This window comes from Myotis yumanensis, unplaced genomic scaffold, assembly GCF_028538775.1.
Source record: "Myotis yumanensis isolate MYYU_CA2020_CCGP unplaced genomic scaffold, mMyoYum1.0.hap1 SCAF_3, whole genome shotgun sequence".
Taxonomy (NCBI): domain Eukaryota; kingdom Metazoa; phylum Chordata; class Mammalia; order Chiroptera; family Vespertilionidae; genus Myotis; species Myotis yumanensis.
This window is the reverse complement of record NW_027223754.1, coordinates 109,016,460-109,040,161: the sequence shown is the minus strand read 5'-3', so window position 1 is coordinate 109,040,161 and position 23,702 is coordinate 109,016,460. Positions and strand designations below refer to the sequence as shown.

The window sequence follows — 23,702 nt, the reverse complement described above, 5'->3', positions numbered from 1 at the left end:
TGCTATCAGTCCCTTTTAAAGACTTTGACATAAGCTACTTAACTTCTATTTAGGGAGGGAACATATAACCTTTCATTGTCCTCAGTTTAAGGAAAGCAGGGTTTTCTAGATTTACTATTGTTGGCCCTTAATAGAGCCAACTGCTCAGAAACATTGGTCTATCATATTATATTAAGACCGTGATTGCTGATTAATTATTAAAAATATATTTTTTTAAATAGTACTAAATAAATCCGCAAGGCAAGCACACTTTCTGCCCCATCCACATTTCTGTAGTAAAACTTTGCCTTAAAGCTCCACCCCTGAAATTCCATCCTGCCTCAGTGAGCAGACATTCCTTTTGTGATTGGCTAAGTCAGAGGGAGGGGCCTTTGCTGTTTCAAGATGGCAGCCCCCAGGGGCATGGCAAGCCATGCGGCCAACATGGCGGCTGCCAAGTCACACAGCCCAAAATGGTGGCTGTCTAAACTGTTCTCTCACAGAAAAGATGATTTCCTCATTCTCACAATAAACAAGGGAAGAGCAAATCAAAATCCCTAAAAGATAGATGGCCAATATTATATTGCAGACAAACCGAAATCTCATTAGCTGTTTATACCTTTTATAATTACTTAAAGAATATCAATTAAATTTAAACTGGTTTTTGTCAGATCAATAAGCAAAGGCATTTAGCTACCACAACTACATAATTTTTCCTGATTTAAACCGAACCTTAAACTTTTAGCTGGCAAGTTAAATATTCAGCATTTCTCAATACTCAACCAACAGATTTAATTCTGTTCTCTAGATTTTTTATGAGGCAAATTAGAGTAAACTTTACTTTTTACTTTCAAGCGGCTCTGGAAAACCACATTTGAGCCTTGCAAAACAGGTTCTGGCCTACCTGGTCTTTTCAGATGTAAATTGACCACATTCTTTAAGATTTTGCTACAGGCGGGAGGGGACTATCCCCTTCCTCCATTAAGAAAAGCCTCCTTAATTAACAAAGAACCAGTTTTTTTTTTACCGTGAAATAACCTTTAAAAAGTGTTCTTTATTATGGAAATGCCAATCTCTCTGCTAGAATCTAGCTAGCATCCCTTTTTTTGTTTGGGTAAATAATCAGTCTTGGGTTCCATCCTGCACATTTGCAAAGAGATTCCAGCTCAAAACTCTATCCAAAATTGGACAGTGCGCGCATTAGTTTTAGGCCAGCTTTTCTCTTTACACGTGCACAGAAATCCCAGACGCATTTACTTGGGGAGGGGGTGACCTGTTTTCACAGATCCTCACTCAGACGCCCTCCTGACCGAAGTCCTGGAGCCACACAAAGGAGGGGAGAGGGCAGGCCCCCTCCCTCCACACTCGCACACTTTCACCAGACATTCATTCAGAGTTTAAACAATAACAACTTCCCAACTCCTGAGGGAGCTCTACAGCCTCCCCCAATCTCCTTGAAATGATCAATCACAATACCCAAAGGAGCAGTCTGAGTCCGTCCCATAACGTCCGTCCAGTAAGTCCACAGAAATCAGAAAAACACAGACACAGACAAACAGAGGGCCCCAAAGAACAGCTTTCCAACTCCATGGAAGCAACTAGACGATGGCCTTACACCAAACCGGCGGGAGTGACCCACCTCGTCTCAAATACGTGAGGGGAATACATGTCCCTCGTGAGGGGAATACGCATCCCTCCTGGGGAGCGAAACGTCTTCCAACTCTCCCCGCCCGTGGTCCTTCAGCAGTGCGTCCACCTAGACCGCTTCGGGCACTACAGAATTTCAGAAGTGAGCTCACACAGGACAGAACATATAACACACAGAACAGAATACACAACACACAGACACTTACCGCAGTCAGTCAGACTCTCCAGATCGGGGGTCCCTCGAGGGTCTTGGGGATCCCGGAGGAGCCCCCAAATGTTATGCCCAGATTTCAAGATCCCCAAAAGACCACCAGGGAGCCAGCCGAGTCCGATGCAAAAGCAAAGAGTCTTTATTCGAGCTAGCTCAGCTCCCCTACCACACTCACCGACGCAGCAGCAAGCGGCAGAGAGAGAGAACTCTGTGTGGAGAGAGGTTTTATAGGGGGGTTGGAGTAAGGGGAGGAGAAAGGACTGTGGGCCCTGCCGATTGGCCAGGCGCAAGTCGGTGTCTCGTTACACAGGATGTGGTCTATGGCGCGCACTTCCCTTGATTGTCATTGGTGAAAGAAGTCCTGGGTGTGGCTAGCAGAGGCTTGGGCTTCCGGGAAGCCTTGCCGAGCACATGGCTGCCCAAAAATGGAGGATCCAGGGTAAGATGGAGGGCGTAGCCCTTACCCTGGGGCAAGATGGAGGGCATAGCCCTCGCCCTTTCAAATTTCTGACTTGTTCCTAATAAATCAGGAGTGGGGAATCTTTTTTCTGCCAAAGGCCATTTAGATATTTATAACATAATTCAAGGACCATATAAAATTAGCAAATAAAAAATTTGATAAAACATTTAATTCTCAACCCTAATGTTAGGGGTAAAAATATAATACTGGGGACTAGCTATGGTTATGGGAAATATTAATCATGCTCTATTAACCATTTGTACACCATAACCGTCTATAGACGCAAGTGGTGGACCTTTTTAAATTAATTTAAAAATATCTTGGCAGTTAACTGGATTAACCATGATTGCTTTGTTCTGGTTAAAGAAAGGACATTCTAACTTGGCTGGAAGTTGTATGCCCCTGAGACCTGGGAGTCAACCTTGGACCTGGGAGTCAACCTTGGAATTCGGTTCATTGTCATTCAAGACCTGCCTATTATCATGGAAAGATTAACAACCTTGTTGTCCAAACAATGGAGGCCCACCGCAGCCTGCATAGTCTACTTCCCCATGCCTGTAATGTCCTACTTTCCCATGTAATCTTTGTCCTACCCTATATAAGCAGCTGGCTTATGGGGGGCTGCAGAGCAGATTTTTGTGAATGACTTGCTGCTCTCCCATACTGCTGGCAATCCTATATAATAAGAGAGAAACATGCAAATTAACTGTCCTCCACTACACTCAAGCCATGCCCACAAGCCACGCCCACAAGCCAATCCGAGTGACTATGCAAATTATTTGACAAAGATGGCGGTGAATTTGCTTACTCAAGTGTCAAGCGCCCCAGGAAGCGATGGCAACCACGGCCGTGGGCCCCAGGACCTTCGCCAGCCCCGGGAGGTGCGCCAAGACACGCCCGCGGGCTCCCAGGACTTTCTCTGGGCAGGGAGCCGAGGCCGCCTGCACCTAGCCAAGCCTGCAGGCTCCTGGGACCTTGCTGGCGAAGAGCAGGAGGTTTGGAGGACTTGGCAGAACAGGAGACCTCTGGACATAGAGCAGAGCGAGAGAAAGGGTGGCTTGGAGGGCGCGGCTCCCTCTGTCACCCCAGTTTCCTCATCATAGCTGTGGAAACTGACAGCAGGGAGGAGGAAGTCCCACTCCCACAGAATCAGCCAGAATCAGCCATTGGTCAAACAGCTCTCAGCAGCCTGATAGCCAGGATTCTCATTCACCTGCATCTCAGACCGTGACAGTAGGGAGGTGGGACTATGTCCAAAGAAGAACTGTTGATACAACATAGCTCTGCAGCCGAAAGTGTCGACAGAAAGTGTCTGCAGAGCAGCGTGCATCTGATCGTGAAAGAAGGCGGCGCCTGTGACAGGATGTATCTGAACACCAGCTACTGGAAAAACGTCACTCTGATGCCGAAAAACACTGGCATTATCCACAGAAAATGTCTAAAGACCAACGTGCCTTTGAAGTTGAAAGAAGGTGGTGGCGACGACAGAATATGTCTAGAGAACAGTCATCAACAAGTACTACCAATACCAGTAGGAACTGCCTTCTCAGCGAAAATGGAGTACATGACGATGCAATCAATCCTCATAGTTGTGATGGAATGACTGTTTGATGTGAATTTTGCCTATCACTAAATTTCTCTGATGAAAAACCATCCGATGGGAAATTTACTCGATGTTGTAGCAAAGGGAAAGTCTGTCCAAATGATATACATTTTCCAGATTACCCAGCATATTTAAAAAGATTAATGACAAACGAAGATTCTGACAGTAAAAATTTCATGGAAAATATTCGTTCCATAAATAGTTCTTTTGCTTTTGCTTCCATGGGTGCAAATATTGCATCGCCATCAAGATATGGGCCATACTGTTTTAGAATACATGGACAAGTTTATCACTGAACTGGAACTTTACATTCTTCAGATGGTGTTTCTCGGAAGTTTGCTCAACTCTATATTTTGGATACAGCCAAAGTTACAAGTAAAAGATTAGCAATGCCAGAAAACCAGGGCTGCTCAGAAAGACTCATGATCAACATCAACAACCTCATGCATGAAATAAGTGAATTAACAAAATCGTACAAGATGCTACATGAGGTAGAAAAGGAAGCCCAATCTGAAGCAGCAGCAAAAGGTATTGCTCCCACAGAAGTAACAATGGCGATTAAATACGAGCGTAACAGTGACCCGGGTAGATATAATTCTCCCCGTGTAACTGAGGTTGCTGTCATATTCAGAAACGAAGATGGAAAACCTCCTTTTGAAAGGGACTTGCTCATTCATTGTAAACCAGATCCCAATAATCCAAATGCCACTAAAATGAAACAAATCAATATCCTGTTTCCTACATTAGATGCAATGACATATCCTATTCTTTTTCCACATGGTGAAAAATGCTGGGGAACAGATATTGCATTAAGACTCAGAGACGACAGTGTAATCAACAATAATACTAGACAAAATGTAAGGACACAAGTCACACAAATGCAGTATTATGGATTTCATCTCTCTGGGCGGGACACATTCAATCCTATTTTAAATGCAGGAAAATTAACTCAACAGTTTATCGTAGATTCATATTCAAAAATGGAGGCCAATCGGATAAATTTCATCAAAGCAAGCCAATCTAAGTTGAGAGTTGAAAAATATAGTGGTTTGATGGATTATCTCAAATCTAGATCTGAAAAATGACAATGTGCCAATTGGTAAAATGATAATACTTCCATCATCTGAGGGTAGTCCCAGAAATATGCAGCAGCGATATCAGGATGCTATGGCAATTGTAACAAAGTATGGCAAGCCTGATTTATTCGTAACCATAACATGCAACCCCAAATGGGTAGATATTGCAAACAATTTACAACGCTGGCAAAAAGTTGAAAACAGACCTGATTTGGTAGCCAGAGTTTTTAATATTAAGCTGAATGCTCTTTTAAATGATACCTGTAAAGTCCATATATTTGGCAAAGTAATAGCTAAAATTCATGTCATTGAATTTCAGAAACGCGGACTGCCTCACGCTCACATATTATTGATATTAGATAGTGAGTGCAAATTACATTCCTCTAATTAATTCCCTTTCAATGTGCACGAGTTTTGTGCACCAGGCTACTAGTGTTGGAATAAACGTGCATAAAGAATTCAACCCTGTCTCTGCTTAATTGGCTCAAGTAGTGACAGGCAGCACAGACCCACTGATAGTCCGGTTACACTAATGCCTTGACAGAGCCAGACCAAATGATTTCATGGGCTTATACAGCCACAGGCCAGATGTTCCCACCCCATAGAAGCAATCAACATCTGGTTCATACCGTTGTCCTTTATTCTGGGGCTTCACCAACCTCTCACCCACCTAAAGCTGTGGTTGTTCTATCTCTTTGGAAAGTTTTCCTTATAAAACCCTCCCAAATTTCCTGAAAGATACCACAAAATTATCACATTGAAGATGTCCTATATTGCAACTGAAAATAGTTCCAGCACAATGTATCAGGAGACTTTTAAGGTGTGGACGAAAGGGGCCATAGCAGCTAACCTGACTAGTTTAGGGAAGGCCTGCACGGCAGTTGTACAGACTCAAAGACCTAAAATAACCACAAAAGATGGTCTGAAGATTAAATATTTAACTACAAACAGGTTATGGTGGGTAGTCATGACCTAGGCCAGTGGTCGGCAAACTGCGGCTCGCGAGACACATGAGGCTCTTTGGCCCCTTGAGTGTGGCTCTTCCACAAAATACCGACTTCTGCGCATGGGTCACGAAGTTTCAATCGCACTTTATGTGCACACCCCCACGTGGTATTTTGTGGAAGAGCCACACTCAAGGGGCCAAAGAGCCACATGTGGCTCACGAGCCGCAGTTTGCCGACCACTGTCCTAGGCCAATATTTTCCCTGACAAAGATCAATTTAGATCTTTACTGAGCCCATTGTCTTTTTGCCTCTAAGACAGTGGTTCTCAACCTTCCTAATGCCACAACCCTTTAATACAGTTCCTCATGTTGTAGTGACCACCAACTTTATTGTTACAAATTGAACATAATTAAAGCATAGTGATTAAGCACAAAAACAGTATGTAATTATATATGTGTTTTCTGATGGTCTTAGGCGACCCCTGTGAAAGGATCTTTTGACCCCCAAAGGGGATCACGACCCACAGGTTGAGAACCACTGCTCTAAGTTAACATACCTGTGAAATGTCTGGTTAATTTGTAACTTCCCTTTTTTCCAGACCCCTCAGGGCACAATAAATGGCACCAGGACATTCCCTCATTGTTACTGTTATCAAGTTAATTGTCAACTGTTAATTATGTTAAACTATCCTGTACCCATCTGTGTAAAAGAAGCACATGTCCGTCATTTCACTTTTTACCCTATCCCAGAGGTTTCCCCACTTTGGTTTATCCCACCTCCCTAATCTATCACCAATGAACTTCATGTAACCCACCTACATCACTTTCCTTTGATTGCAATGTATAAATACAGATGTAACCCACCATTCTCCAGGGCATTATCTCAATTCGTTGAGATTCTGCTTCCCAGCATATGTCGACAGTTTGGCTCAAATAAACTCACAATATTCTTTACAGGTTTCAGCGGTTTTTTTACATTAACAAAGGTAACTACTTCGTTGATTGTTTATAAATATGTCAAATTTTGTCACCATTTTTTCCTAAATATCAAAGTAAAGATACCTTTCTTGTAGAAATTGACAATTACATAGTAAAGACAGGTGGGTGTTTTCTTAGAGTGACCAGACTAAGAACAAATTAAAGTTGTAAGCATAGATCAGCAATGACTTCAGCATTTTCCAACAGTGATTATACCGACCTTCCACAGGTCCAATTCACTGTATGCTGTTGTTCTTGCATTCAGAAAATAAAATCAAGACCAACCACTGACACTGCCCTTAGCAGTCAGCAAAGTATCTAGCTCAATTTGCTTATCTGGTGACCTTGGGCAAGTCATCTAATCTTCTACACCCTCCCTCTAAAGGAGCAGATGATAACACTTGGTAAGGACACCCAGTGAGACAATGCCTGTGTCTTATTCAAATTAACTGCCACAACCTGAGCACTGAGGCCCATAGGTTGTAAAGGCAATAGCCTGCATGCCCTCTAGGCTCAAAGAAAAACTGACCCAAAGAGCATTCTTTAAAGAGAGAATGACCCAGCTGGTGTGGCTCAGTAGTTGAGCATCAACCTATGAACAAGGAGGTCACGGTTTGATTCCTGGTCAGGGCACATGCCCGGGTTGTGGGCTCAATCCCCAGTAGGGGGCATGCAGGAGGCAGATCATCACTGATGTTTCTATCTCTCTTCCTCTCCCTTCCTCTCCGAAATCAATTAAAAAGTATATGTTTTAAAAATAACAAAATCATTTAAAAGAATAATAATAAAAGGAAGAAATTTTAGAACTGTGAAAAGAAACTGCTTCAGACATTCTCATGTGGAGAAAAATCAGGATAACTAATACTTAACCAGTATTTACTGTGTCCGGCTTGTTCTAAGAGTTTTATGTGAATTAACATAAATATATCTATTACATAACCATATACAACAGAAAATCCCAAGAGATGACACTGAAATCACTTTTTTAAAGGTGGTGAAAGGAGTTTTTAGGGGTAAAATAGACAGGTTTAGAGAGTTTTAGAAATAAAGTGGGTCCATGGGGGGAGGACTACAAAGGTGAGGGCCATGGAGCTGCCAAAAGGCATACATTCACAAAAAAAGGCGCCACAGGAGGAAGACACCCATTCACAGAAGATAGGGAAAAGCCACAGGGGATAGAGAAATGCTGACAAATGGAAGAGGAAAACAGATTTTCACAGGAGATAGAGAATTCTACCACTTGAAGGGGGAGACAAAGAAGGGGCCCCATGTGGGGTTTGAGCTTTGAAGCTGCTGTAGTGACCAATCAGAAGGGAGTATCAGGACACAAAGAACTGTAGCCTTTATAAACCTTAGATAAAAGGGCTTAATGGGCTACCCCCTTTAGGACCCCCTCCCTATGTGGGAGTCTGTGCTTGTTTCCAATAAATTTCCACCTTTCCATATACCACCTTTTGTCTGTGGCTTCATTCTTCGAATCCACCTGGACAAGAACCCAGGAAAGAAATCACCTTTGCATCCTGCTCAGAGAAAAACCACTCAACTCAGTCTCATTTCAGTGGGAGGATGGAGGGTCATAACCATCCCCTTTCTTAAGGTAGCTCAGAAAAGACTGCCTGCATTTAGAAAGAAAATACCAGACTAAATAAATTTTCACATGAAACCCATATTTTAGTGCATGACATCTACCATATTAAAGTCACTGAAAGGACTGTTGTAAGGTTATGCAGATAGTGAACTACAGATGCAGGAACTGAGTCCCCTAGCTCTGTGTTGGCCATGGGCCAGAACCCTAGAGCTCTGCTTAATTAGTATAAAATGGGACATATTGCAACCACTCATTTTCAGTGACTTCCTGGTCTAAGCATCTCATTTTCTGAAACCCAAGGTCACATTCCAACAAAACACATTTGGAGATTCCTGAGTGATGGTGTCTGAGAACTGAGGCAAAAGGTATGGCTTCTCCTAGGGCAGTGGTCGGCAAACTGCGGCTCTTTGGCCCCTTGAGTGTGGCTTTTCCACTGCCCTAGGAGAAGCCATACCTTTTCCACAAAATACATGTACAGTGCGATTGAAACTTCGTGGCCCATGCACGGAAGTCCACAAAATACCGACTTCCGTGCATGGGCCACGAAGTTTCAATCGCACTGTACATGTATTTTGTGGAAGAGCCACACTCAAGGGGCTAAAGAGCCTCGCAAGCCGCAGTTTGCCGACCACTGTAGGGGAATTTACAAACATATCACTTGTATCCAAACAGAGAAGAGATAAATCTTCACAATAAACAAAGCAAAGGAGTGGCCTGACAATAACCAAATGCATTCATCCTCACTCCCTTCTCCCCAGTCTACTCATCTACCCCACCCACATGCTATCTGCATACCAAATGCCTAAATCTCAGGCACTGCCGAGATAAAGAAGAATAAAACCCTGCCTTTAGTAAGTTCACAGTCAAGAGAGAAGTGAAGGTGCAGTGGGCAAACAAACAGCTTCAAAGAAAAAGAGATGCCTAAAAGGAGAAAAAAACACACAAAACATTTAACAGATGGGAGAATAAAGGGGAAAGTCAGAAAACTGTTTGAAGCAGAGATAACCAAATATGAGGATAGGAAGAATAAATTCCAGCCAGAGGGAACAGCATATACAAAACAGCAGAAGAATGTGAAGGCTGTAGGCACCACCCACCCACCAGATTTAGATATGTGGGGTAGGGGCTCTTCCTGAAGAGTAAAGAAGGGATGAGAACAGGAGGTACAAAGGGGCTGGATTTGGAAGGCTCTCCAAGGCCATGTTAACTGTCTGGACTCAGTGTAGAAGATGGGGAACCACTGTTTGTAGTTAAGCTAAGGAGTAATATGGCCAGAAGTACCCTTTAGGCAGTTGAGTCTGGAAACTAGGGGGAAGGTGGCCTGGAAGGGACAACCATAGCACTTTAGGTAGATGATGAAACCTGGATGAGGAGCAGTAACCCCTTGGAGCAAGAGGGGTTGTACTCAGGAACTAGTTACACCTTGACCTGGGGTCTGGGCTTAAAGACATAAATGGGGAGCCACCAGCATATGGGACATTTACCCAGCTAGTAACCTAGTTACAGAGCCATGAAATGGAGCAGTTAGGTGAGGGAGGAAGAGTTCCTGTCCCTCCCAACTCTCATATCTTAGAACAGCAGTCAATGACCATCGAGTGACACCAGCAGACTAAAGAGAAGGAGCTAAGAAAGGGCAAGGGCCACAAGAGATGGCCCACATTAAGAAAAAAAGCTGTGAGGAAGTCAGAGCCAGGACATGGGATATCCTCACTGCCTAGCCTCACTGGCAGACACAAAAGGAGTAAGGGACAGCAAAAGAAGCTTGATCGATTTTAGAGAGAGGAGGGGGAGAGAGAGAGAAATATCAATTTGTTGTTCCCCTTATTTATGCAAATTCATTGGTTGATTCTTGTATGTGCCATTGTGAGGGGTGGGAGGGAGAAATAGAATAGTGGGGACTAACTATAGTTATGAGAAATATTAATCATCCTCTGTTAACTGTGATCATTTTGTTTTGATTAAAGAAAGCACATTCTGACCTGGCTGGGAGTTGTATACCCCAGGACCTGGAAGTTGACCTGGAAATGTGGTCCATTCTTCTTATCTGAAAACTGCCTGGAAAGATTTGCAACCCTCAAGCCTGCATTGTCTGTCATCTGTAACCATTATATCCATTATAATTCTTGTTGCCTACTTCCCCAAGTAATCTTTGTCCTTCTACCCAATATAAGCAGCTGGCTTATGGGGGTGAGGAGCAAAGCAGATTTTTGTGGATGACTCCTGCTCTCCCATGCTGCCAGTAATACTGGAAAATAAAAACAATCATATACGATTCAACCCTATCCCTGCTTAATTGGCTCAAGTAGTGACAGGCAGCTTGGACCCACTTGTCCAGTTTCACCCTGACTGGGTATTGAACCCTCAACCTTGGTGTATAGGGACAACACTCTAATCAACTGAGATACCAGGCCAGAAACATACTTTTATTGTTAAATGTACAAAATATAAATCAACAAATGTTCACAAAGAGCACACTCTTACAAACAGCATCTGGGTCACAGAATCTACCAGTACAACCCCAAAGCCCCCACCAACAGACCAACACTTCAGTGAACCACCCTTACAATTTCTAACACCAAGGGTTAGTTTGACCAGTTTTTTAATTTTCTATCCATGGACCTACATGGTCTGTATTTTGTCCCCTTGATGTATTGTTAATCCTCACCTGATATTTTCCAATTAATTTTTAGAGAGAGTGGGAGGGAGAGACACATTTATTGGTTGCCTCCCGCACACGTCCCAACCAGGGCCAGGGATAGAGCCTGCAACCAAGGTACATATCCTTGACCAGAATCGAACCCGGGTTCCTTCAGTCCACAGGCCAATGCTCTATACACTGAGCCAAACCACCTAGGACCACACTGATTTTTAAAAATATGTTTTTATTGATTTCAGAGAGAGGAAAGGAGAGGGAGAAAGGGATAGAAACATCAATGATGAGAGAGAATCATTGATCAGCTGCCTCCTGCACGCCCCTACTGGCGATTGAACCCGTAAGCCTGGCAAGTGCCCTGAACAGGAAATCAAACTGTGATCTCCTGGTTCATGAGTCAATGCTCAATCACGTAGCCACACCAGCTGTGTTGTGTCCCATTGATTGTATTCAATACCATGTCTGGTTATTTATACATGTGGTGTGTGGCAACACTTTGCCACTTTTCATTACTGAGTAATATTACATGGCGTAACTATACCATACTTATTTATCCATTCTGCCACAGGGGGACATTTGAGTTGTTTCTGGTGTTGGGCTACTGCAAACTGTGATTCTGTGAGAAGTTGAGTAAGTGGTCAGCTCCAAGATCTTGCTTCATCACCATATCAAATACTTACTGTGTAGTTATTGGCAGAGCCCCTGATCATTCATGTGGTACCTTTGTGGGATTATAAAAAGGTACTCCTTCCTCAAGTAAATTGTTTTGCTACCATATTGTTGTATAATATGAGGAGCTCTTGCCCTGGGGAGCCCTGGGGACAGCAGCCTGGCCCACTCTTAGACATACCCTGATACCACATGTCACAATTCATCACACACACACACCAGATGAGAGGGAGCAAGTAAAGTCTAAATCAAATGGAGAGTAGGAACTAGACCTTTGAGGCACAGGAGAAAAAGTAATGAACGGCCTTAGTACGGTCACACAGGAGAAGTGTGATCACATGTGCTCTCCAGACGTGTCACATGACACGTGTGCCACTGATTCTCTCCTGCTGCTCAGGTCTTTTGTGAGTGGCTCAGAGTCTCCAAGTGGCCTGAACATGCCCTCACACAAGTATCTGTATGATGTGAAGCATGCCCGTTTACATGCAGGGTCCTTGAGCAGTACACAACCTGAACAACTTCACAGGTGACCCTGTTACTAGGTCTTAGGAATACAGAAAATAATGACCAGCCTCTGACTTTAAGGAGCTCACAGTTTAACATGGGGAAGACAGACACATAAATACATTATTTAAATATAGTATTATACAAGTGACAATAAAATTTTGCCCAAAGAATTATGGGGTATGAAGTAAGAGTAGTAACTGAAGGATAGAGAGAAGTAGGCAATTCAGTAGTGCTTAAGAGGTGAAACCCACAGAAGCTGGTGGTGTACACTAGAGATGGGCTTGAAAGATGAAGCCCAAGTTTCTAGCTTATGAGCCAGAGCCGATGGTGGTGCCTTCTCTGAGCCAGTGGGGACCTTCAAGAGAGCAACCAGAGTGTGGATGGAGGAGGGCAGCTGTTGGGAGGTGAGGACAAGGCTGGGGGAGGCTGATTCAGAAGATGGCTGTTTCAGAGCAAAAAAACCAGCTGGAGGTTGGGAACCTGACTTCTGCCAGGCTCTGGCACTAGCTCTGTGTGATATGGGCTGGCACTGCGCCTCTCTGGAGATTCAGTTTCCTGCTTGCTGACAAGCCTTGCTTTGTGTATTTGACAAGGCTGCTCTGAAGATCACAGGTGCGTGTGAGATCACGCTCATCTGTAATGCACAACACACTAGACAATGATTAGAATTACGAGTAAGTTCAGGATTCAGAATAAAAAGGCTTTAATAAAGTCAAGAGACAAGAACAGGGCAAAATGCAGATGGGCTTAGTTAAAAAGGTACCGAAGTAGCCTGGCTGATGTAGCTCAGTGGTTGAGTGTTGACCTATGAACCAGAGGCCACAGTTCGATTCCTGGTCAGGGCACATGCCTTGGTTGCGGGCTCAATCCCAGTAAGGGGCGTGCAGGAGGCAGCCGATCAGTGATACTCATCATTGCTGTTTCTATCTCTCTCTCCCTCTCCCTTCCTCTCTGAAATCAATAAAAATATATTATAAAAAGAAAAAAAAGTTAAAGTATCTGCAGAAGTAGCTCATTCCAGGCACACCCCCTGAACCTGTCCCCAAGGCCCCCTTTTCTCTGACTTCTTAATGAGCCAAAGCAGACCAGCCTGGGCTCATTTCCCCAGCCCTTTATTTATTTATTTATTTATTTATTTATTGTTAATCCTCACTGGAGGATATTTTTTCCATTGCTTTTCAGAGAGAGTGGAAGCGGGGGGGGGGGGGGGGGGGGGGGGGGAGGGGGAGACAGGGGCGGGGAGAGTGAGACATGGAGGGAGAGGGAGAGGGAGAGGGAGAGGGAGAGGGAGAGGGAGAGGGAGAAACATCGATGTGATAGACATATTAGATTAGATGGTTTGCCTCCCACACACCCCTCAACCCGGGGGGGGGGGGGGGGGGTGAGCGAACCCACAACCCAGGTACTTACCTTTGACCAGGAATCAAACCCGAGACCCTTCAGTGTGAGGGCCAACGCTCTAACCACTGAAAACACTGGCCAGGGCTCTCCAGCCCTTCTTATTTCACTGTCCCCAGCTTTAATAAACGTCCTCTAAAATTTTTTTTGAAAAAAGGTAAAGTATCTTTTTCTTTACTTGAAAGAAAAGCGGAGAGGAAAAGTTGAACTCGTTAGACTTACTGCTTGAAAGTTGCCTGCAACTAGGTTCAAGGTGCTCTGTCCTAAGCAGCATTTTGAGCTTCAAGGAACTACCTGCCTCCCAAAGCAGCGGTTGCCAACCGGTGGCCCGTGGACCACTGGTGGTCTGTGAGGTCCAAAAGGTTGGCAACCGCTGTTCAATCTGGGTGACCCTGGGCAAGTTAAAGGCACCAAATTCTCCCTTACCTCTGGAACTTGACAAGACTGTTCTCTCCGCTCAGAACAAATTCCCCTCCCTGCTGGACTCATACTCCTAGAATTCTCAGCTTAAAAGCCCCTTCATCAAAAGGGCCCTCCTGCTCCCCCATCTCAATGGCCCTGTTCACTCACACCCCGGACCCCACAACAGCACTATTACAGTGTGATGTGACTGATGTGCCTGTTTCCTCTTCAATCACCGGAACTGCAAGCTCTGTGAGGCCAGGAGCACCTACTCGATGCCTGTCACACAGGCCCACAGGCCCAGGAAGCATATTAAATGAATACATGAAGTCACCTACCCCTATTATCCTGAACCAGTGATGAACCCTGCCACCAAGGTGGTGCAAAGAAGCTGATGCTGCCTGGCTGAGTGGCTCATCCTATATACCAAAAGGCAGAGAGCACATGTCTAGGTTGCGGGTTCCATCCCCCATTGGGGTGTGTACGGGAGGCAACCAATCAATGTTTCTCACATTGATGTTTCTCTTTCTCTCTCTCTTCCTCTCTCTAAAAATCAGTTTTTAAAAAAGGTGATGCAAGAGAGCACTGAGTACTACATGATTGTGTATGGGCAAGGCACTCGGGAAGTGGCTATGCTCTTTCTGAAGTTAAGATGCAGAGAAACAAGATGGTGGCATAGGCAACCGCCTGTACTCGCCGCCTCCCACAACTACATCAAAATTACAACTAAAATACTGAACAATCATCATTCAGAACTGCCTGAAAGCTGGCTGAATGGAAGTCCTACAACTAAAGAAAAAGAAAGTACACTGAGACTGGTAGGAGGGGCAGAGGCATGAAATGGTCTGGTCCGATACCCACATGTACTGGTTTTTTTTTAATCAGGAGGGAGATCGTCTCTGCAGAGGCCACCCATGAGGAGCAAGGGGTCCCAGTCCCACACCAGACCCCCAGCCCAGGGTGCCAGAGTTGGGAAGAGAAGTCCCTGCAACTATGGGCTGTATAAACCAGCGGGGATTGTGGCTGAGTGACACCGAGGCTACTGGAGACCCAGGTGTTCCTTTTAAAGGGCAGGCGCACAAACTTACTCAGACTCAATCCCTCAGAGCTCTAGCACTGGGAGGCTTTGGGGGACTCAGACACATACAGGGAGGAACTGGACTGTCTGGCATAACAGCAGGAACTCAGGGGTGGCTTTTTCCCAGACAGGGGTGCTCGTAGGGGTCATTGTTCCTGTGCTGGGACCTACGCCCCCACCTCCTCGACCCCCACTCCTGTTCCAGGGCTGACCTGCAGCCATATCTGAGACTCCATCAGCCTTGCTCACACTGTTTGCTCCACCCTGGTGATTCCGAGACCCACCACATCCAATTTGCAGTCCCACCAAGCTGTTTGCAGCAGCTTTTCCATATGAATAGCCTGTTCTGGCTCAGGCTTCAGACTTTGCTGAAATCTCTCAAACAAGCTGCAGCTGATGTCAGGGTGCCCCAAACCTACTAATAAAAGGCCCAAGACCTGGCACTAGCACCAGTCCCCTTTGCTTCACAACTGGGCCTCAGCTGGGCACCTCTCAATACAAATAGCAGCCATCTGCAGATCCTTCTATGGCTCCTGCCAGGTGGCCCCAGGCAGTGGATGACTTTGCACTTCTGTGGAGGCCCTAGATCCAGTGCACCTGGCGAACAATTTCAGACCATACCAGATTACAATTCTACACATCCATAAGCGACACACTCAAGAGGCAGACTCAGTGATCACCAAGTCCTGCTCCATAGGGGGGTTTCTGGCACAGCAGCTCTCCCACTGTATTTTCAGCTGGTCCTCATAGCCAATTGGCCTAGAAGTCAATTCCTCCCAGTGGCACCAACAGCAATCAAGGCTCAACTACAAGACTGTGCACACAGCCCACAAAGGGGCTCACCTAGAGTGGCCAGCTCAGGTGACTGGGGAGACTGAGCCACTGGGCCCTAAAGGACACCTAATAGACAAGGCCACTCTACCAATTCCAGGAGACATAGCAACTCTACCTAATACAGTAGGTCAGTGGTTCTCAACCTTCCTAATGCCGCGACCCTTTAATACAGTTCCTCATGTTGTGGTGACCCCCAACCATAAAATTATTTTCGTTGCTACTTCGTAACTGTAATTGTGCTACTGTTATGAATCGTAATGTAAATATCTGATATGCAGGATGTATTTTCATTGTTACAAATTGAACATAATTAAAGCATAGTGATTAATCACAAAAACAATATGTAATTATATATGTGTTTTCCAATGGTCTTAGGCAACCCTTGTGAAAGGGTCGTTCGACCCCCAAAGGGGTTGCAACCCAGAGGTTGAGAACCGCTGGTATAGAGCATGGTGATGATTGCAGCAACAATGTGAATGTATTTCATGCTAGTGAACTGCACATGAATGGTTAAAATGATAAATATGTATGTTTTACCATATGTGTATTTTACCTTGATTTAAAAAAGGAAAATAAGTTGCCTACCTATTCACATCTAGCTAACTAGTGTCTGAACAATAGTTTCCTTTACAAACATAGCTAAATGATGAAAAGACTGGACCTAGGGACTGGGTACAAAGTTCCCTGGCAGAGTGAAGCCTAAACTGCCGTGTACTGCACACATCCTCCCCAACGCACTGTCATCTCCTTGTGAGGACTCTGAAACACATGGGGAGCGGCTTCTGCAGAGTCCCACTCTTACAGCCCACATGTCCCACAAAAATTCCAGTTATAAAAGCCAACCTGCACAAGTGACACCACATTTCTGTGCTATGTTTATGTTTATGCCTGAACTGAGAAATACCAACTGCATGCTCCCCTAAACAGAATCTAGGTCAGATATCTTGGTGTCTTTTTTCCCCCTTCAACACTTCATAATAAAAAATTTCAAACAGAAAAAATATTTTTTTCAAACATACAGAAAAGCTGGAAGAATTATTCAGTGACACTCCATAAACCCACCACTGGGAAGACTCCTTGTGAATAGGGAGGAATAGGATACCATGCCTGTTCTCATTTTCTTTCCATCTTCCTCCAGTCTTATAGGATGCACTGGTCTTAGGAATACCAGAGGTATTGTTCCTGCCCTTTAAAATATGTAAAATAGCACCTATGGGCAAACTGTGCTCTTGCCCAAATCATTTGGAAAGGATGAAACTTTTCTCGTCTCATAAAGAATGAAAGTATTGCCAAAACCGGTTTGGCTCAGTGGATAGAGCATCAGCCTGCGGACTGAAAGGTCCCAGGTTCGATTCCGGTCAAGGGCATGTACCTGGGCTGGGGGCACATCCCCAGTAGGAGATGTGCAGGAGGCAGCTGATCGATGTTTCTCTCTCATCGATGTTTCTAACTCTCTATCTCTCTCCCTTCCTCTCTGTAAAAAATCAATAAAATATATTTTTTTAAAAAGAAAAAAAAAGAAAAAAGAATGAAAGTATTTTCTCAGCTTAAGATCTTGTATTTTAGACTTTAGTTTTAAGACAGTGGCTTTCATGGCGAAATTAAACTTCTGAAAGGTTTTTCAGGAGAACACTCACCAGTCAAATTAAGATTGTAGCTAGAAATGAGCTACTCTGACACACTACTAAATCATTTTAATAAGAGTTAACACATGGACATTTTCTTTCATCACAAATTTTATAAATATGACCATAAGGCCTATTTGATGTGAACTTTAAAAATACAGGGGTATCAAGCAAAATAAACTTTGGACATTTCTTTGGCATCAACTAATTTAAGTATACTTTAAAGTTTATTTTATTATTTATCTGTTTTTCAACATTATTTTTTCTTTAATCCTCACCCGAGGGTATTTTTCCATTGAATTTTAGAGAGAGGGAAAGAGAAAGAAATATCGATATGAGAGAAACATCAATTGGTTACCTCCTGCACTCGCCCAGGAGCCTGCAACCAAGGTACGTGCCCCTGACTGGAATCAAACCCAGGACCCTTCAGTCCGAAGGTGATGCTCTATCCACTGAGCCAAACCAGCTAGGGCAAGTATACTTTAGCAAAAATTTCATGACACTGGAATTTTAAAATGGTAACAGAACTCACAGAACAAAAACACTTCACTTTCAAATCTGGAGCTGAGACAGGTACTAAATCCTACACTTAGTATATATAGGTGGCTCATATAGAGGTGGCTTAGTATATAAAACAATGTGAGAGCAATATGTTAAGCATCCCTTAATTTGGCCCTACCCACTCCAATCCCAGTTCTCAATCCAATCCTAGAAAATGCTATCAAATGTTCAAGAATCTTTATTCTAATTTCTCCTAATGATTCACAAACCCACACCAGCTGCCAAACACAATCAAGCACCAACCAAGGAACAAACCAAACCTGTGTATTACAGGACCTGTACTTACACCCGCTGGTATTTTTAAAAACATAATTTCTTGGACCTAAAATTCCATTTATTCTTTAAATAATGTCCTTACTATAATTACCTAGCAAAGATAAAATAAATCAGGATGACAGACCAGGCCTCCAGCCAGATGCTGGCCTGTCAAGAGTCATAAGCCACTAGGCTGATGTACCTCCCAGGGCTATCCAGGCCCGGAAACCCTCATAATGAGGATCTCTAGGAAAATCAGTGATTACATTCCTCTGGGAATCCAGGAAAACTCTCCAATGAGCAGTGTCATCACATAGTTTTTTGTGGGTTTTTTTAAAAATATATTTTATTGATTTTTTACAGAGAGAAAGAGAGAGGGATAGAGTTGGAAACATTGATCAGCTGCCTCCTGCACACCTCCTACTGGGGATGTGCCCGCAACCAAGGTACATGCCCTTGACCGGAATCGAACCTGGGACCCTTCAGTCTGCAGGCCGACGCTCTATCCACTGAGCCAAACCGGTTAGGGCCACATTGGGTTTTTAAGTGCCATATGTGTGTCAAATACTCTGCTGGACATTATGAGGTCTCATCCAGGTAGAACAAGTCTCACCTCTAAATTAAACTTGCAATCTAGGGGAAAAGCAAACCATCACATTCTCCATTACCTTTGTACACGATATCCATATGATATAGGGTACAGGATGGGTCTCCTTATATTCCATTCCATAACCCAGAAAGGCCTCCCTCCTGTGCACCTCCTTCCCTCCAAATTTCAGTACACCCCAGATAGGAAGTCAGAACAAAGGTAATACTGTAACTTTCCAAAGAATCCCAGTGCATGTGCCTATTTGGAGAAAACCTAGAGAAAGGAGTGTTCACCAAAATTGGAAAGGCTAAAGGGATGTGATTTGACAGAGGAAGTGTGAGGCTATTCTTGGAATCTGGAACTCCTGGTAAAAAAGGCTCAAATAGAAGAGAAAGATGAACAGGCAGATAATGTTGGAGAAGAGGCAGGTACTGAGTCCCCTTAATGAAAACACTGGAGTGTGAGATTCATGAGGTATGATGAGTTAATTAGTAATGAAACATGCTGGTCCTTAGCTTTTCATGCTCAAGATAACTGCCTGGAGGCAGAGGCCTACGCTCCAAAAGGAAGTCCACACCATTCAAAAGCCAACTTACATTCTTTTTTTCTTAAATACGTTTTTATTGATTTTAGAGGGAGAAGGAGTTAGAGAAACATCGATGACTGCCTCCCTCATGCACCCTAATCGGGGATTGAACCCTGGGATTGAACCCGAAACTTGGGTATGTGCCCTGACCAAAGATCAAAACGGTGACCTTTTGGTGCATGGGACGATGCTCAACCAACTGAACCACACAAGCCACGGCTCAACTTAAATTCTTAAGATCCTTAGGCCCAGCCAGCCTGGCTCAGTGCCTATATAGGAGGCTCATGTAAAACAATGTGAGAACAATATGAGGCTAATTCAGAGGCTATAGCATATGCCTATTTTAGAGACTATAGCATATGCCTATACCACAATATTGTACCCATTAGTTAACACTACATACAAACCACTGCTACTAAATATGAGTCTTTTCATTTAGCCTCCAGAAAAATTCCAATGAATGTCAAATACTGGCACATGAACAAAAAGTATACAATTAACTTTAATCACCTGTCACACCCTAGCCAGTTTGGCTCAGTGGATAGAGCGTCGCCCAGGAACTGAAGGGTCCCAGGTTTGATTCCGGTCAAGGGCACGTACCTTGGTTGCAGGGTAAGTCTCTTATATCTATGTTTTTCTCTCTCTCTCTCCCCCTCCATTTCACTCTGTCTAAAAATATCAATGGAGCCCGGCCAGTGCAGCTCAGTGGTTGAGCGTCGACCTATGAATCAATCCATCACTGTAAGGATTATCAAGGCCAACCCTTCATTCTGTTGATTAGGATACTTTGCTCTTTGTTACAGCAGATTTACAGTCACGACAAAGTAAATGCACAGAATTATCTCCTGTATTTCAAGCCCACAGTTTAAAATCAATCAGTAAGAAATATTGTTTAAAACTTTCATATTATTATAATCATAAAATAAAATAAAATATAAAAGCAGCTTTTCAAAAACTGTGCTGGTCTGGATTTAACACTTCCCAAAATTCTTCCTGTGTGTTTACAGCAAACTTATCAGCGTCAACTCTTTCCCCATCTCCACACACACAGAGTGGGATTTAGGAGCCCAGGGCTGGCTATTTACAACACAGCATTTGGAATATCCCGGCGGTGTGATTCAGTGGTTGAGCTGGACCTATGAATCAGGAGGTTTGATTCCTGGTCAGGACACATACCCCATTGCGGTGGGGGCTTGAACCCCAGTAGTGGGGCGTGCAGAAGGCAGCCAAGTGATGATTCTCATCATTGATATTTCTATCTCTCCCTCTCCTTTTCTCTGTCTGAAATCAATAACAAAATATATAACAAATAAATAAAATAGCAAGGCATCTTATTGTAAAAGCATTCCCCTCCCATCAAAGGAAAATTCCTCCCACCAACCTTTGTGATTTGCTAAGAAAAAGAAAGAAATGTACAGCTCCAACTTACATTTGTGTCCAACTATTTCAAAGTGGACAGAGAGGCTAGAAGAATCCCTTTCCAGTTCTAAAATGCCATGATTCTGGAAATTTACTAATAATTTTGCATAACGTCTTCTGCTCAGATACCACTTTATATTGCTCGGCTTTTGTAGGTTTATTAATATTCAGCAACTTTAATTTCAAAGGAATGCTGATTTACTCATTAAACAGCACTCTATATACCTGGATAATGAGACCAAATTGTCTGAAGCTAATAGTGTCTTGTTAATTATAACTGAAAACAGTCTTTGTTAAATAGTATCTGCATTCTTATTTTGGAAGATTTTTGTTACTTCCTTATTACAACAGCTAAAGAAAAAACATAAAAGATAAAGCAGCTTTGTCTCTTGATTTGGCACTCAGAAACGATGATCCATCACGCAGAGATTGAAGCGGAGATTTCACTAAAAATATGAAGCCAGATCTATTTAGTACAAATTTCCTGATAATCAGCCACCAGTTAGTTAGTTTCTCCATTATTGAAAAGCTCTTCAACTACTAAGTAAAAATTTCAGGAGAATAGCACCGCAGGGTCCTTGGGTTTTAGCTGCGGCAGGGACACTGTGGTTGACAAGTGAAGGTTAAATCATTTTAAGTCCGGATTCTTCTGACATTCAGAACACTCTCACTTATGTCCCACATGAGGGTGAAAATGCCAGTTTTATTTAAAACTGCCAACATAAATAGATCCACAAACAACGTGTACTTCCACGATTGTCCCAGCAAGAGGGGACTTGTCACCGGAGGGCTCGGAGCGCAAGGCGGCGGCCGCAGACCCGGGACCCTACCCCGCGCAGGCAAGTGTGCTCGGGGTACGGGGGCCCGCCACCCCGAGGCTGGGACCTGGGACCAGGTCGGGTATGAGCAAGCGAGCACGTCCCCGACCGGAACGCAGTTCCGAGAGCTCCAGGCGAGGCTCGAGGGGGAGCGCAGGGGAGTGTGAGCTCCACGGAGCCCGCCCTCCCCAGTCCCGGGGGCTAAGTCGTGAGAGGCCGCGTCACGGTGGCCAGCCCGAAACCCCCGGAGCCCGGGCGGCTGTGAGGACGGAACGTTCGGGGCGCCGGCTTGGCCCTGAGGAAGGGGGTGGGGACACGAGATGGCGCGGCCCCAGGATGAGGGGGAGGGGACCTGCGACGGCGCGGCCCACGGAAGGGACGCGTCCCGGGCTCCGGTGGAGGTGGGCCCTGCGCGGACGCAGTCCCTCGCCGACCGGCGCAACAAAGCGGCGCCGCCCGCCCTGACTTCCCGGCCGCGACGCGACCAGGACCACGACGACCCGGCGGCGGTTCCGGGCGGGGCCCCAGCGAAGAACTTCCCGGCCCCGCTCGCCCGCCTCACCTCGGCACCGTCTACCGCCGCGGGGGCGCCGTCGTCCGCGGCCCCGGGGCCTCGCGCGCCGAGTGACCGGGCGCCGGTGGCGGCAGCGGCTGGTAGCCCCGCGGAGACCCGGGCGGCGGCGCAGACGGCGGCGGCTCCATCTTCCCGGGTGCTCGTGGCTCCGCTCCGACGCGCAGACCCAAGTGGGACATTCGCTACATTGTTGGCATTCCACGGGCGTCACGTGACCGCGCGTCACGCTCGATCTGCCCCGCCCGCGCTTCCTGGTCCGGCCGCCACCTGCGGCCCGGCGCTGTCCCCGCCCGCGCGGCGCGCAGTGAGAGTTGGTCGCTGTCCCTAGGCCACTGTCCTCTCACCCAGCCTCGGTGCGGACTGGAAGTCAACAGGCCTCAGGGAGCCATCAAGTCGGTGTCAGCCATCGAAAGTGAGCGCAGACACAGCTTTCAGGCCAGGGTATCAAGCCACAGAAGAGGACGTGAGAAAAACGCCCAAATTCAATCGGTTTAACTCAATCTCGTCCAGTGCCTTTCGCATTTTGTGTAGAAGTGTTGTGTGAGGTACACAGTGGTGTAGTGATATTCGCCAGCAAGTGACATCTCAGCCGCTGAGCTGTCTTTGCACTGGAACACTGGAGTTGGTACTAGGACATGTGCAGGGACAGGGAACAGAAGTCACACTGGACGCCAAATCCTCAACCTAATATCGCACTGTGGCCCCAGATGCTGAGGACTAATATCATTTTAAAAGCCAACTCAATTTCCTTTTTCATGCACCCTTCGGAAATGTTTAAATGTTAATCTCGAATGATTAACATTTGAGTAGTGAAGGTCATTTTCTAGGGACGACTTTAGCAACTTTTCCAGTCCAGAAACCCCATCTAGATTTTCAGCCTCTACCTTTGCTCTTCCAGGGAACCTCCTCACACCAATCTCCTGTTTCCTCCCTCCTTTGAGCTTGGATTATTAGATCATTACTGTGCAGCTCAGAATTCAATTTCATTTTGCAGTCTTATCCTGTACTTTCCCGGGCATCCTGCATGGTATTTGGAGTAGAACAAGCCTCTAGGGAATATTCTGTAGTGGGGGTCCCTTTTGCACTCATCTAGTGTATCTTCTACTCACACACTGAGCATATGTTCTCCACCCCTGTCCAAGCCACAAGACAGGCTGCCAATTTTCCTTTGTGTGTGTTTAAAGGTCCTGCCCTTGCTCTGTCTTCAAAGATGTAATCATAATTTAAAAAGATTTTTTTGTCAAAT

At 45.0% G+C, this 23,702-nt stretch overlaps 1 protein-coding gene across 1 annotated transcript in view; it reads right to left on the bottom strand.

Annotated features, from left to right (window-relative positions):
• The window catches only part of LATS2 (large tumor suppressor kinase 2), a 118,542-nt gene extending 95,847 nt beyond the window's left edge, over positions 1 to 22,695 (bottom strand). Inside the window, exon 1 of the mRNA XM_070409310.1 lies at positions 22,445 to 22,695. The gene's annotated coding sequence lies outside the window, so the exon portion shown is untranslated. The remainder of the gene's footprint in view (positions 1 to 22,444) is intronic.
• Positions 22,696 to 23,702: the final 1,007 nt, after the last annotated feature.